Source organism: Bombina bombina, chromosome 6 (genome assembly GCF_027579735.1).
Source record: "Bombina bombina isolate aBomBom1 chromosome 6, aBomBom1.pri, whole genome shotgun sequence".
NCBI lineage: Eukaryota > Metazoa > Chordata > Amphibia > Anura > Bombinatoridae > Bombina > Bombina bombina.
The window spans coordinates 423,241,608-423,254,971 of record NC_069504.1 but is presented as its reverse complement, the minus strand read 5'-3'; the positions used below and the strand labels follow the sequence as shown (position 1 = coordinate 423,254,971).

Here is a 13,364-nt window from a genome sequence, read left to right as displayed (position 1 = left end):
GTGGATTTGCGGTATTTTCGAGTCTGACCAAAAAAGTGAGGGGTGAGCCTGTCATTTCAAGACTCGTAATACCAGCGGGCGTTAAAAAGCAGCGTTGGGACCTCTCAACGCTGCTTTTTAAGGCTAACGCAAGACTCGTAATCTAGGTGTTAGTTTCTGCTCTTTTAATTTAAGATGTTCTATATCCTGAAACACATCCCCTAATTTCGGTTTTAGAAATATTCTTTTCAAAAACATCCTCCAATTCAAGAATATCAAAATTATCCTAATCAGTCTCTCTTAATGAGAGAAATTATTCTCTTAATTGTGCAACACCCATTTTAGTTAAGACGTAAATCAAATAATGCAGAGGCAAGATAATTAACCAAAGTCTTTAGCAAAGAAATCAACATAGACACCAGGGCAATTACGAAAAAACAAAGAAACTCAATGTCTGTGATGATTGAAAGACCTGTGCTGGAAATTTGTTGCCACAGTAATAAAGGTTCACAAAACAAAAGTCTATGTGAGGTGAGTCCTGTTATTATTTAAAAACTTAACTCATGAGGGACCGAGGTGTTAACCCTCTCCTACCCTATTTACACAAGTTCAAACAAGGGCATGCTCCCGGACACAGATAGAAACAGATAGTTTGATGGGTAGCGGTAACAACCCCTCCATCCCACTAGTGATGTAAACAAACCTGCAACTGCTGGGAAGCCTATTAAATAGTGCTAGAGATAAAATGCCATACTCACAGCTCCCACTGTATTTAGCTACTCTAGACAACAAGGATCCTACAGCTGGAACTGTCCCAAGAGGGATAACAAATAGAGGTAGATCCACCCCACAGACGGGTAAACAGCCTGCAGTCCGGATCACTTCCTGTAAGTGGATCCAATCTTCACGCTTTAAAGTAACAGGTGTAGAATCGGTGGTGAAGCCACAGGCTCTGCTGAGCTATTAATAGGAGCTCCCCGCACATCAGCTCTGAACAAGAAGGACCAGAGTGCCTTTACTCTGGAATAGTACAGCAAAAAAAGGTTCCTAAAAGAGTTCAGATAAAACAATACAATGTATTATAAAATCATGTTAAAAACACAAGAATCCTTTACACAGGGCACTCATGAGCAATGATCAAGTCTGACCGGATTTGGTCCAAAGACCATACTAATAGACTTAAAGCACAATGGTGTCCAAAGTAATTACAAATCTGTAGGAAGAATGTGATTGACTAAACCATACAACTCAAAGTTAACCCTTCATAAGCCTAAAAAAAATCAACAAAGAGAAAATAGATATTAAACTGGTATGCATCATTTGAAAAACGTAACAATAAATATTAGTAATGTGAGTGTATAAATAAAATATGCTAACTATGCAATTTAAGTATGGAAAAATACAGAATTATGTTCACAAGATTAGATAAACTACTGGGATATGAAATTCACTGCCAATAATTGATAGCGTAAAATTTTCTTTGTGTATTTATTATTTATGAGTTGTGTGCTTTAATTTGGATAATGAAGATATAAGCCCCAAGTGATATTTATATAAGAAAAGTTTGCCAGTGAAAGTTAATCCATAAGCAAAGCAAATACTGCTATGAACTGGTTGTGTAGTGTACTGCTCATATATTCTATTGCTGGGTATGTTTTCAGAAAGATTAATAATTTTTTGGTTAACTCTTAATGCAGTTATTTCCTATTATTTTGTTGTTTTGCTTTTTAAAATTTTAGTATATGGTGCAATAAAAAATGTGTTGTGTATCAAGGATTACTTCAGGAAAAAATTAGGAAGTACAATTTATAACTTAGCCTATTTCTTTTTTATGACACGATGAGTCCACGGATCATCTTAATTACTAATGGAATATTCACCTCCTGGTCAGCAGGAGGAGGCAAAGAGCACCACAGCAGAGCTGTTAAATAGCTCATCCCTTCCCTCCCACTCCAGTCATTCTCTTTGCCTACGTTAGTGATAGGAAGAGGTAAAGTGAGGTGTTAGATTAGATTCTTCAATCAAGAGTTTATTATTTTTAAAGTAGTGCCAGAGTGTGCTGCTTTGTTCTAGGGTGTAGCCATAGTCCATATCAGTCTCTACAGTAGAGCTTTTGGTGGCTTTAGAGCAATGGGAACTTGTGGGACATAATTCTCACTGCGCCTCCCATAGATTGTATGCTGCCCTGTTCGTCAACGTCTGAGAGAGGAATACTAGGTACTTTTTGTTTCCACAGGCCAATGTGAGGGAGAGGACCTCACAAAACGAATGGACTGCATTCCTGCCGGACAGATTTCTAAGGTAAGTGCTAAATTCTATTTTCTGGGGCTTGTACACAGAATAATGTGGCACTTTAATTTATACAATGGATACAAGATGACATTATCCCTAGGAGAGGATAAGTCATAGGGCAGTGACTGCAGGCACTGGGGACGTGGAGAAGTGGCTCTTAAGTTTATATTTGGTGCGACTGGTTAGCAACTCCCAACGGCTTTATTTTCATTCAACAGCCGGCCGGGAGGTTTGTTTCTGCTGCACAGCTAGTCTTGTTTGTATGATGGGCAATCTCCTACTCCCAACGGCTTATTTGATATTACTAACCGAATGGGAGGATTAACCTTATTGCGCAACTAGACTTTTACTTCTAACGGCTCATTTTGCATTATATAGCCGACCAGGAGGTGTTTACTACTAAGATTGCCATGTTGTTATTTCTCCCGACGGCTCTATGTCTGATACAGAGTGACCGCGCGGGAGATTTTCCGTGTTACGCCCACGATGGGCGGAGCTATATTGCACGTAATTGTTTGCGTGATGCTGGGTCTCCTCTGCTGCGTTTGGTCACGCAGCAGAGAGGCTTCACAGCCTGTGTTTGTAGGGTATCTTTAATGAGTCCGGATGCCTAATAATTGTATTCCCCTATGTTAGCAGACACAAACCTCAGCAATGTTTAGCGACGGTCTGGGGATTTTCTCTTTAAAATAATTTTTTTTACCAAAATAAGGGAGTTTATTTTGTTAAAGACACAGTAACATTCTATTATAAGTTAAAGAATTATTGTTTATTTACCAAAATGAAGGATTTTATTTGATTAATTAAAGACACAGTAACATTCTCTTATGAGTTAAGGAATTATTATTTTTTACCAAACTAAAGGAGTTTATTTTGTTAATTAAAGACGCAGTAACATTCTCTTATGAGTTAAAGAATTATTTTTTACCAAAATAAAGGAGTTTTTTTTTTGTCAATTAAAGACACAGTAACATCAAATTTTTAGTTTATAATTAGGTGAATACTGTTGGTCCAAGAGGACGTTAATAGCTTTACTTTAATATTTAAAGATACAGTAGGATGTTCAAATTTTATTTGATCATAAATGAGAATTAAGATGTTTTTCATATACTTTATGTTTGATGAACAAATCTCTCTATTCTTCATGTACTGAGAGGATTTTACAGTTCAGAGATAAACCTCTTTTTAAGAGCCAACATTGTCTTGGATGCTGTTCAAGATGCAGTCTGACAATGTTTCATACATTCTGCAGCCTTCTCCTTAAGTGTCCTAAAAACTTAGCGTCCATTCAACCAGTGTCCTGCACTTCCTCCACGGCTCCACTGGAGTTACCTTGCAAGACATTGCTACCCTTTGTAACTAGACAGTCTCTAGTGCGTTGTCGGCTTTTCCCATGCTGCAGAGAGAGCGCAAGATGAAAAATAAACAGTCAGTGAGCGAGGTTCCTGTCACGGTTGTTACTATCTCAAGGTCCCCTCCTAGACGTGAGGAAGAGGATACTTCGGTAGCATCTGAGGATAAAATCTCAGTTTCTGACAGTATAATTCCTCCTGCTGATACTGAAGTTGTATTTTTCAGGTTTAAGCTAGAACACCTCCGTCTGTTACTTAAGGAGGTTTTAGCTACTCAGGACAACAACGATACCATGGGGGTTGTCAATATTAGGTTGTACCAAGATCAATGCTAAGGAATGGGAGAGAAGGTACCCTTTTTTCTTTTCTCCATTTCCTATGTCTAGAAGAGATTTTTATCCATAGCGGACTCTTCAAGGAGTTCCGTCAGCCGGTATTCAAGGTGGAAGGGACAATTGCCACGCTAACCAGGAGTCCTACTATTCCCATAGAGGATAGTTGTTCCTTTAAGGATCCTAGGGATAAAAGGTTAGAGGGGTTGCTCAACAATGACAACTTATCATTTGTCTATTGCCAAGCTGCCTTTAATGCACCAGATCCTGTTTGAACTAGGAAGTTAAGCAGGTCCAGGCTTGGTCAGTACCTGGATGGGGGACCGTCTGGGAACACCAGGTGTGGTAGGCTTAGTATTGCCACTGTCGCTTATATGGCAGCATACTGGTTCATACGTTGTCTGGTCCCATTAGAACAGACATTCTCTTCAAAGAAGTCCAGGATGAAATAAAGACCTTTGAGTCTGTCATTTCCTTTCTTACAGATGCTTCCCTTCAAGTATTTAGCAGGAAGCTAAGATTTCAGGCTTACCATAATGGCACACATTTTGGTTAAGATTACTTTTGTTCCTTTCAAGATTTCAAGGGAATCCTTCTACTTCTTCCTCTGAGCAGGAGGGAGGTCTTTGGCTTTCAAGAATGTTTGGAGCCAGATAAGAGGCAAGGTGGCCTCACAGTGGGTAGGAGACCTCTCCAACCTGAGAGAGAGTGAGTTTCTGTTCCGATTCAGGAACGGAGTTTGGGATTTTATTCTAATCTGGTAGTGGTTCCAGGGAACCTTTAGTACTATTTTCGATATCTAGAATCTAATCAAATTTTAGATGTCAAGATTCTAATCAAATTTCTAAGTGTATCGTCCTTCAAGGTGGAAACTATTCTTTCCATTTTTATTTTTGATCCAGGAGGTCATTTTATGAAGGTGGATTTAACGAACGCGTGCTTGCATTCTCAGGCAAACACTCCCAATCGTGGCCTTGACCTTCAGTTTGGCCACAGCTCCCAGAATTTTCTAATAGGAGTCTGGGTTTGATGTTGGCGGTTATAGGGCATTGCTGGGGCACCCTTTCTGGAAGACAATCTAGTGCAGGTGCAATCTTTTCATATCCTTTCTGTGATATCAAGGAGCAAGGTAAATTTGGTAAGGAGTTACTTAGTCATGGACAAAGATAACCTTCTTGGGAACCATATTAGATTTCCTATAAATGAAGTTTTTTTCCTGAAGGAAGTCAGGAAATTAAAGACTTTTTTGACTCCTAGTCTATTTCTTCAGTCTTCTCCTCTGCCATTAGTGGCTCAGTGCATGGAGGTATCGGGCTGATAGTAGCGGCATGGGACATCATCCCGTTTGCACGGTTTCTTCTCAGACCTCAGCAGGTCATCATGCTCAGGCTTTGGAACAGAGATTATATGAATTTGTCTCCTTGGAGAGCAGGAGACAAGGGTTTTCTTAAGGGTGGTTGTCTCTGGATCATTCTTTCCAGGGAACCTGCTTTTGCAGACTATCTTGGCTGTCTGTGATAACAAACACCAACTTTTTAGGATGGGGAACAGTCTATGGTCCCCTAAAGGCTCAGGGAATTTGGACTCAGTCAGAGTCTGGTTTTCCTATAATCATTCTGGAGCTGAGAGTGATCTTCAATACTATTCTGGCCTGACCCCAGTTAATCTCGGTCCAGTTTATCTAGTTCCTGTGCGACACATGTCTTCAGTTCATCAGGGGGGAAGGAGGAGTTCCTTAGTGATAACAGAGGTATCCAAGATAATTCAGTGGGCAGAGGCCCATTCTTTATGTCTATCTTTGATCCACATCCCAGGGGTGGACTCTGGGAGGCGGACTTCATGATCAGGCAGACCTTTCACCCGGGAGAGTGGGTTCTCCATCCGGAAGTGTTTTTTCAGCTTGATTCTCAAAGGAGGTCAGCTGGAATTGTATCTCATGGCATATCGTCAGAAAGCCAATTTTCCAAGGTACGGGTCGAAGTCCAGGGACCCTCAGGTGGTACTGTTAGACGCCCTGGCTGTAACTTGGATTTTCAGTCTAGCTTACTTATTTCTCCAGTTTGCGAAGGCGTCAGTGATCCTCATTGCACCGGCTTGGACTCGCAGGATTCGGTATGCAGATCTGGTGGACATATCATCTTTGCCACTGTGGAGACTTCCGTTGAGGAAGGTCCTTCTAATTCAAGGGCCCTTCCTTCACCCAAATCTAGTTTCTCTGAATCTGACTGCTTGGAGATTGAACGCTTAATTTTATCCAAGCAGGGTTTTTCTGACTCGGTCATAGAGACCATGATTCAGGCTCGTAAGCCTGTAACTGGAAGGATTTACGATAAGATATGACGTAAATATTTCTATTGGTGTGACCCCGAGGCCTACTCATGGAGTAGAGTCAGGATTCCTAGTCTTTTCTCCAAGAGGGTTTGGAGAAAGGATTATCGACAAGCTCCCTTAAAGGTCAAATCTCTGCCTTATCTATTTTGTTACACAAACATCTGGCAGATGTTCCAGATGTACAATCATTTTGTCAGGCCTTGGTCAGGATCAGGCCTGTGTTCAAACCAGTTACTCCTCCATGGAATCTTGATTTAGTTCTCATGGTTCTTCAAGGGACTCCGTTTGAGCCTATGCATTCCTTAGATATTAAGTTGTTATCTTGGAAAGTTTTATTCCTTGTTGTTATTTCTTCTGCTCGGAGAGTGTCAAAACTCTCGGCATTACAGTATTAGTCTCCTTATCTTATTTTCCATTCAGATAAGGTAGTTTTACGTTCTAAATTAGGTTTTCTTCCTAAGGACATTATTCAGGAGATTGTTGTTCCTTCGTTGTGTCCTAATCCTTCTTCTCAGAAGGAAAGACTTCTGCACAATTTGGATGTGGTCCGTGCTTTAAAGCTTTTCATACAGGCGACTAAGGACTTTCGTCAGTCTTCTTCTTTGTTTGTGGTTTTCTCAGGAAAGCGTAAGGAACAGAAAGCTACGGCAAGGGTATCATACGTTTTACATTTGATACTGCTGGACAGCAGCCTCCGGAGAGAGTTACGGCTCATTCCACAAGGGCTGTCGCTTCCTCGTGGGCATTCAAAAATGAAGTTTCTGTGGAACAGATTTGCAAGACTGCAACTTGGTTCTCTCTTCACACTTTTTCTAAAATTCTACAAATTTGACACTTTTGCCTCGACTGAGGCTACTTTTGGGAGAAAAGTTTTTTCAAGCAGTGGTGTCTTCCGTTTAGGTTATCTGTCTTGTCCCTCCCGTATAATCCGTGTACTCTAGCTTGGGTATTGAATCCCATTAGTAATTAAGATGATCCATGGACTCATCGTGTAATAAAAAAGAAAAGAAAATTTATGCTTACCTGATAAATGTATTTCTTTTTTGACACGATGAGTCCACAGCCCGCCCTGCTCTTGTAAGACAGGTTGTGGGTTTTTGTACACTTCAGACACCTCTGCAACTTGGCTTTTCCTTTCTCTTTCTAACTTTGGTCGAATGACTGGAGTGGGCGGGAAGGGAGGAGCTATTTAACAGCTCTGCTGTGGTGCTCTTTGCCTCCTCCTGCTGACCAGGAGGTGAATATCCCATTAGTAATTAAGATGATCCGTGGACTCATCGTGTCAAAAAAGAAATAAATTTATCAGGTAAGCATACATTTTCTTTTTATATTTGGGGTTTTAGTCACATTAGGTGTATTAAATAAAAAAAAAGTCTATTAGAGCAGATTTCCCCAAAATCCTATAGTCTGATAGCTAGTTGTCTGTATGAACAAAGAGCCTGCAGAATTATTCATATTCTTGTTTAATAAGATTAATATAAATAAAATATTATTTGATCAAGAACATTTATACATTCAGACTGTTCCAGTTCTTGAAAGAAAAGTTATTACTTCCTATAATAATGCAGATTTGAATCAAATATTTCCCAACTGAAAGCCTGCAGGCTAAACAGTGTTGTTGTTTTTATCATCACTATAAAGGCATAATTTATTTTAGATTAACAATAAAACATTTGTAAATAATTTGCAGAGCAAGCGATAATCTAATTTGAATGTTTTAAATTGGCTGTCATTTGGCTGATTTTGGAGTAGAATTTAGTACAATTGAAAATTATCATCTGGAATTCTCTGATGGGAGTGCAGTCACAGCTGTATTCCACACAGTCATTGGTTGCACACTCTAGTAACCATTTGTAACTATCCATAATTGGCCATTGCAGAAAAAGAAACCTAAGTTACAATATTGTGGAACACACTGCTTTATGGACATTAACATGTTAACTTTTATTTTTTCAATATTTAAACAACTAATATCATTAAAAAATACATTTATATAGTGTTTTCAGCCTAATCCTTACTCTGAATATATAATTCTGTCAATGATTAATTAAGTGTTTAATGTCCCTTTAAGTATGCACTGACCATGAACCAAGGCAAGCTAAGCTGAGTAAAAGAAAAATCTATTAACTAGATATTCCATACATGTGTGCTTTACAACAGGCTTGCATATTTAAAGTTGGTTGATGCTGGCAATTTAAAATAAAATAATACTAGCTATCTTCATATAACTGACTTGCAACTGACTTTAAAGGGCAGTTAATATTTTTAGAATAGTGTAAAGTAAAGCAACAGTGCCATATACTTTCATTGTTTATTTGACCCCTTAATGTCCCTTTAATGAATAGAACCCAAAGTTTCAGGCCCTACAGCCCTTATCAATAAATTAGTCATTACGAAGTGCTGTGGAGTCTGAAATATTGTTTTTGAATTGATGAATGAATCTGTGTATTAATAACAGTCATTTTACAAATGTTTTGCTGCTAACTTGGAAAGTGTGAAGAATAGTTTTAGACACTATTATTGTTTTTGTTTTTTGTGCTCTGTCACATATAGCTTGTCATTAAATCATATGCTCTATTTTTGATGTTCTCTGCAGTATCAGTGAGGTGTACACACGTAAAGTAACGGGCCCTAATTTCTGCGTTAGTTGTGTCAGATGCAAATCAGTTACAGAGATTTACATTTTTATGGTGCGTGCTGACGAGAGGAAGTCGGAAATGAGGAGCAGTTGTATTGGGTCCTATGTGCTATGTAAAGCTACTGGATGTATCAAGGAATCTGCTATGGTTTATGTATTTACACAGTGCCATTTATTTTCTCCATCATGCAGTGTATATACTAGCGTAAATTAGGATTTTAATGCAATAAAGAGCAATGGCTGTTCTCTTTCCATAAAAAAATAGATACATGAGCATTGAGCATTGACATCTAATACAGGGAGTGCAGAATTATTAGGCAAGTTGTATTTTTGAGGATTAATTTTATTATTGAACAACAACCATGTTCTCAATGAACCCAAAAAACTCATTAATATCAAAGCTGAATAGTTTTGGAAGTAGTTTTTAGTTTGTTTTTAGTTATAGCTATTTTAGGGGGATATCTGTGTGTGCAGGTGACTATTACTGTGCATAATTATTAGGCAACTTAACAAAAAACAAATATATACCCATTTCAATTATTTCTTTTTACCAGTGAAACCAATATAACATTCACAAATATACATTTCTGACATTCAAAAACAAAACAAAAAGAAATCAGTGACCAATATAGCCACCTTTCTTTGCAAGGACACTCAAAAGCCTGCCATCCATGGATTCTGTCAGTGTTTTGATCTGTTCACCATCAACATTGCGTGCAGCAGCAACCACAGCCTCCCAGACACTGTTCAGAGAGGTGTACTGTTTTCCCTCCTTGTAAATCTCACATTTGATGATGGACCGCAGGTTCTCAATGGGGTTCAGATCAGGTGAACAAGGAGGCCATGTCATTAGATTTTCTTCTTTTATACCCTTTCTTGCCAGCCACGCTGTGGAGTACTTGGATGCGTGTGATGGAGCATTGTCCTGCATGAAAATCATGTTTTTCTTGAAGGATGCAGACTTCTTCCTGTACCACTGCTTGAAGAAGGTGTCTTCCAGAAACTGGCAGTAGGACTGGGAGTTGAGCTTGACTCCATCCTCAACCCGAAAAGGCCCCACAAGCTCATCTTTGATGATACCAGCCCAAACCAGTATTCCACCTCCACCTTGCTGGCGTCTGAGTCGGACTGGAGCTCTCTGCCCTTTACCAATCCAGCCACGGGCCCATCCATCTGGCCCATCAAGACTCACTCTCATTTCATCAGTCCATAAAACCTTAGAAAAATCAGTCTTGAGATATTTCTTGGCCCAGTCTTGACGTTTCAGCTTGTGTGTCTTGTTCAGTGGTGGTCGTCTTTCAGCCTTTCTTACCTTGGCCATGTCTCTGAGTATTGCACACCTTGTGCTTTTGGGCACTCCAGTGATGTTGTAGCTCTGAAATATGGCCAAACTGGTGGCAAGTGGCATCTTGGCAGCTGCACGCTTGACTTTTCTCAGTTCATGGGCAGTTATTTTGCTCCTTGGTTTTTCCACACGCTTCTTGCGACCCTGTTGACTATTTTGAATGAAACGCTTGATTGTTCGATGATCACGCTTCAGAAGCTTTGCAATTTTAAGAGTGCTGCATCCCTCTGCAAGATATCTCACTATTTTTTACTTTTCTGAGCCTGTCAAGTCCTTCTTTTGACCCATTTTGCCAAAGGAAAGGAAGTTGCCTAATAATTATGCACACCTGATATAGGGTGTTGATGTCATTAGACCACACCCCTTCTCATTACAGAGATGCACATCACCTAATATGCTTAATTGGTAGTAGGCTTTCGAGCCTATACAGCTTGGAGTAAGACAACATGCATAAAGAGGATGATGTGGTCAAAATACTAATTTGCCTAATAATTTTGCACTCCCTGTAAATACTTGGCCCAAACATATTATCTGACAATACAATGTAAATGTTTGAGTATGTGTATAATATGTGTCAAAAACATGTTAAAAATATATTCAATTATTGTTTATTTATGTGGCGGGTATTAGTCACTGTGTTGCAAACACTAATAGGGGCAGCTATAAATGGGCTACTGCTTATACTATGCTGCTTGTGGTAAAGACAGAGTTTTGAATTCTACAAACAAATGCCCTCCAGCTTCTCTGGAACTAGTGGAAAAGTTACAGTTCTTCTAGCTAAACTACAATATAAACATGCAAAATAAGGATTAAAAGTGCATTGCAAAGTAGTTAAAATGTATCTGGTTTGCGTATTATGTTGATGTGCAATTCAGGTATGATAAGGTAGGTAATGAAACAGCTGTGTTACACTGTGTTTAACACTCACACTCACACTCACACTTGCACACACACACATTTGCACACACCCACCCACACCACAGTGATTTGGTATACTATTATACTGTGATAAAATAAGAAGATACAATTAGTGCTGGTGTTGCCCAGTGCTATTAAAGTGTTACCCTATGTGTCTTTCAACCAGAAAAAAAACCACCTAAACACACATGTAGACAAGTTTTAATACGCAAGCTTGTTTTACAAAGTAAATATGGTATATAATCACGTTTTATATTATTACAAGTGGATATTGCATACAAGTTCTGTCATATTTGAAATCAGAATCTTTCTTCTTTGCTAGAACTTAATGTGCCAATACATCACACCTATGTCTGCTGTGGTCACCATGGAAACAAAAGGATTAATAGGTGAACCGGCAGCATGGGACAATATTCAAGAGCCAGGCAATGACTAGTGGTGACATAGAGCTTTCCATTTGTGAACTGTAGTATCCCCCTTTTTTTTTTTTTCCTGAAATTTTTTTTTATTTTTATTTTGCAAAAATTCTGATTAATACAAAACACAGCACCAGTGCCGACCTGGGGATCACAGATTTCAGTCGGGAATAGATGCAATCATAACATAATTTCAACATTCTGCATAGATATGATAACAATCATACTTCCTAAAAGGGAGGGGAAGGGGAAGTAGGATAAGGGAAGAGTAGTGTAGGAAAACACACTTGTTATTGAATTCCCTTTAGAAGAGGCAAGTAGAGTGTTCAATGTACTAACGTTGAAGTTTGTTCCACAAATCTCCACACTAATATGAATATAAGTATAAGTCAATGGGGAGACTGGCGCATATTTTCACTAACCAGTGAACCAGAGCTCTCCCATACTAGGGGGGGGCATGTCTGGGTCCCATCTAGGAGGGTGACTACTGAGGAAGGATCAGTTGAAGATCTACATGCAGCAGGGGCAAGGTCTTGGCCATCGTCAGGAGGGAAATTGCACTGGGCCAGGAAGGGAAAATTTGATTAATCACATCAGTTATGTTAGTCAGCAAAACTCAAGTCAAGGGAAACTCACCGAGAGGATAAAGTGAAGAGGGCAGCACATTACCACCTTCATAAGTCTTAGGGAGAGGGCAGTAGGGGGGGGGGGGAGGGAGCAGCTTACCCCTAATCAAAGGGATCAGGGAAAAAGGGCAGGTGGTCCGGGAGAGTCAGAAGAGGGCTCAGACTTCCCAACCTCTCAGACGGCAGGCGGTGAGTCATTCATCTTGATGGCTAAATGTCTTGGTTTTCATGAGGGTCTCCCAGGGTTCCCAAATCCAGGCGTATGTTCCCATTTGTTTCCTGGCTAGGTACACCCCCCCTCCATAGACCTGAGATATTCAACTACATCCAGCACACCTCTCCACTACGGGGGCTGGGGCTTTGTCCAGTTTCTGGCTATCAGAAGTTTGGTGGAGAGAAGGATACAAATCAATAAAGACTGGTTCTGGGGGGAATTGGCGGAATGCCGATGTGGAGCAGTTCCATGGAGGGAAAGAGTGACATCTGGGAGGCCCAGGCTGGTTCAGAGATGTCTCGTCCTGGACCAGTAGTCCCCAAGGCGAGGGCAATCCCACCATATATGTAAGTGGATGCCTCTATCACTGCATCCCCTCCAGCCCAGAACATGTGGGATGGAACTTTTGTAGTTTAGTGGGTACTAGATGCCATCTAGTTAGTAATTTATAAAAGAGTTCATACATCGTCACGCAGTGTATGTCAGTCCTGGTAGTATATATGGCTCGTATCCGTTGTTGTGGTGAGTACTCCTTTCCCCAATCTCTCTCCCACGCCAAGGTATGGGCAGTCTGGAAGGCAAATCTTTGTCTAAGAGATATTGGTAGTGGAAGGACAGAGGTTTATGAAGTTGGAAGCTAGCTTCCCATCTGGACTCCCATACCGTTAGATCTCTAGGTATCTCAGAGAGAAATCCCCAGGTTCTAAGTAGGGATCTCAATCTGACTAAATCAAAATGAAGTTTGGGTGAAAGTTCCCTTTTCTCTATCAGATCAACCTGGCTCAGTAAACTGTCATTGATATAGAAGTCACTAATTGTTTTTAATTGCGAAGCTCTCCAAATCTCAACATGAAAATTGGGGAGGGTTAAGAGAAGGCTCACAAGCGGGTGAATTGGCGATGGATGGGGGGGCAACCTTAT

At 40.0% G+C, this 13,364-nt stretch overlaps 1 protein-coding gene and 1 pseudogene across 2 annotated transcripts in view; both read left to right on the top strand.

Annotated features, from left to right (window-relative positions):
• ARHGAP26 (Rho GTPase activating protein 26) overlaps positions 1 to 13,364 on the top strand; it is a 1,495,203-nt gene that overhangs the window by 871,511 nt on the left and 610,328 nt on the right. The gene's annotated exons all lie outside the window — the stretch shown is intronic.
• Positions 4,189 to 4,307, top strand: LOC128665248 (uncharacterized; annotated as a pseudogene).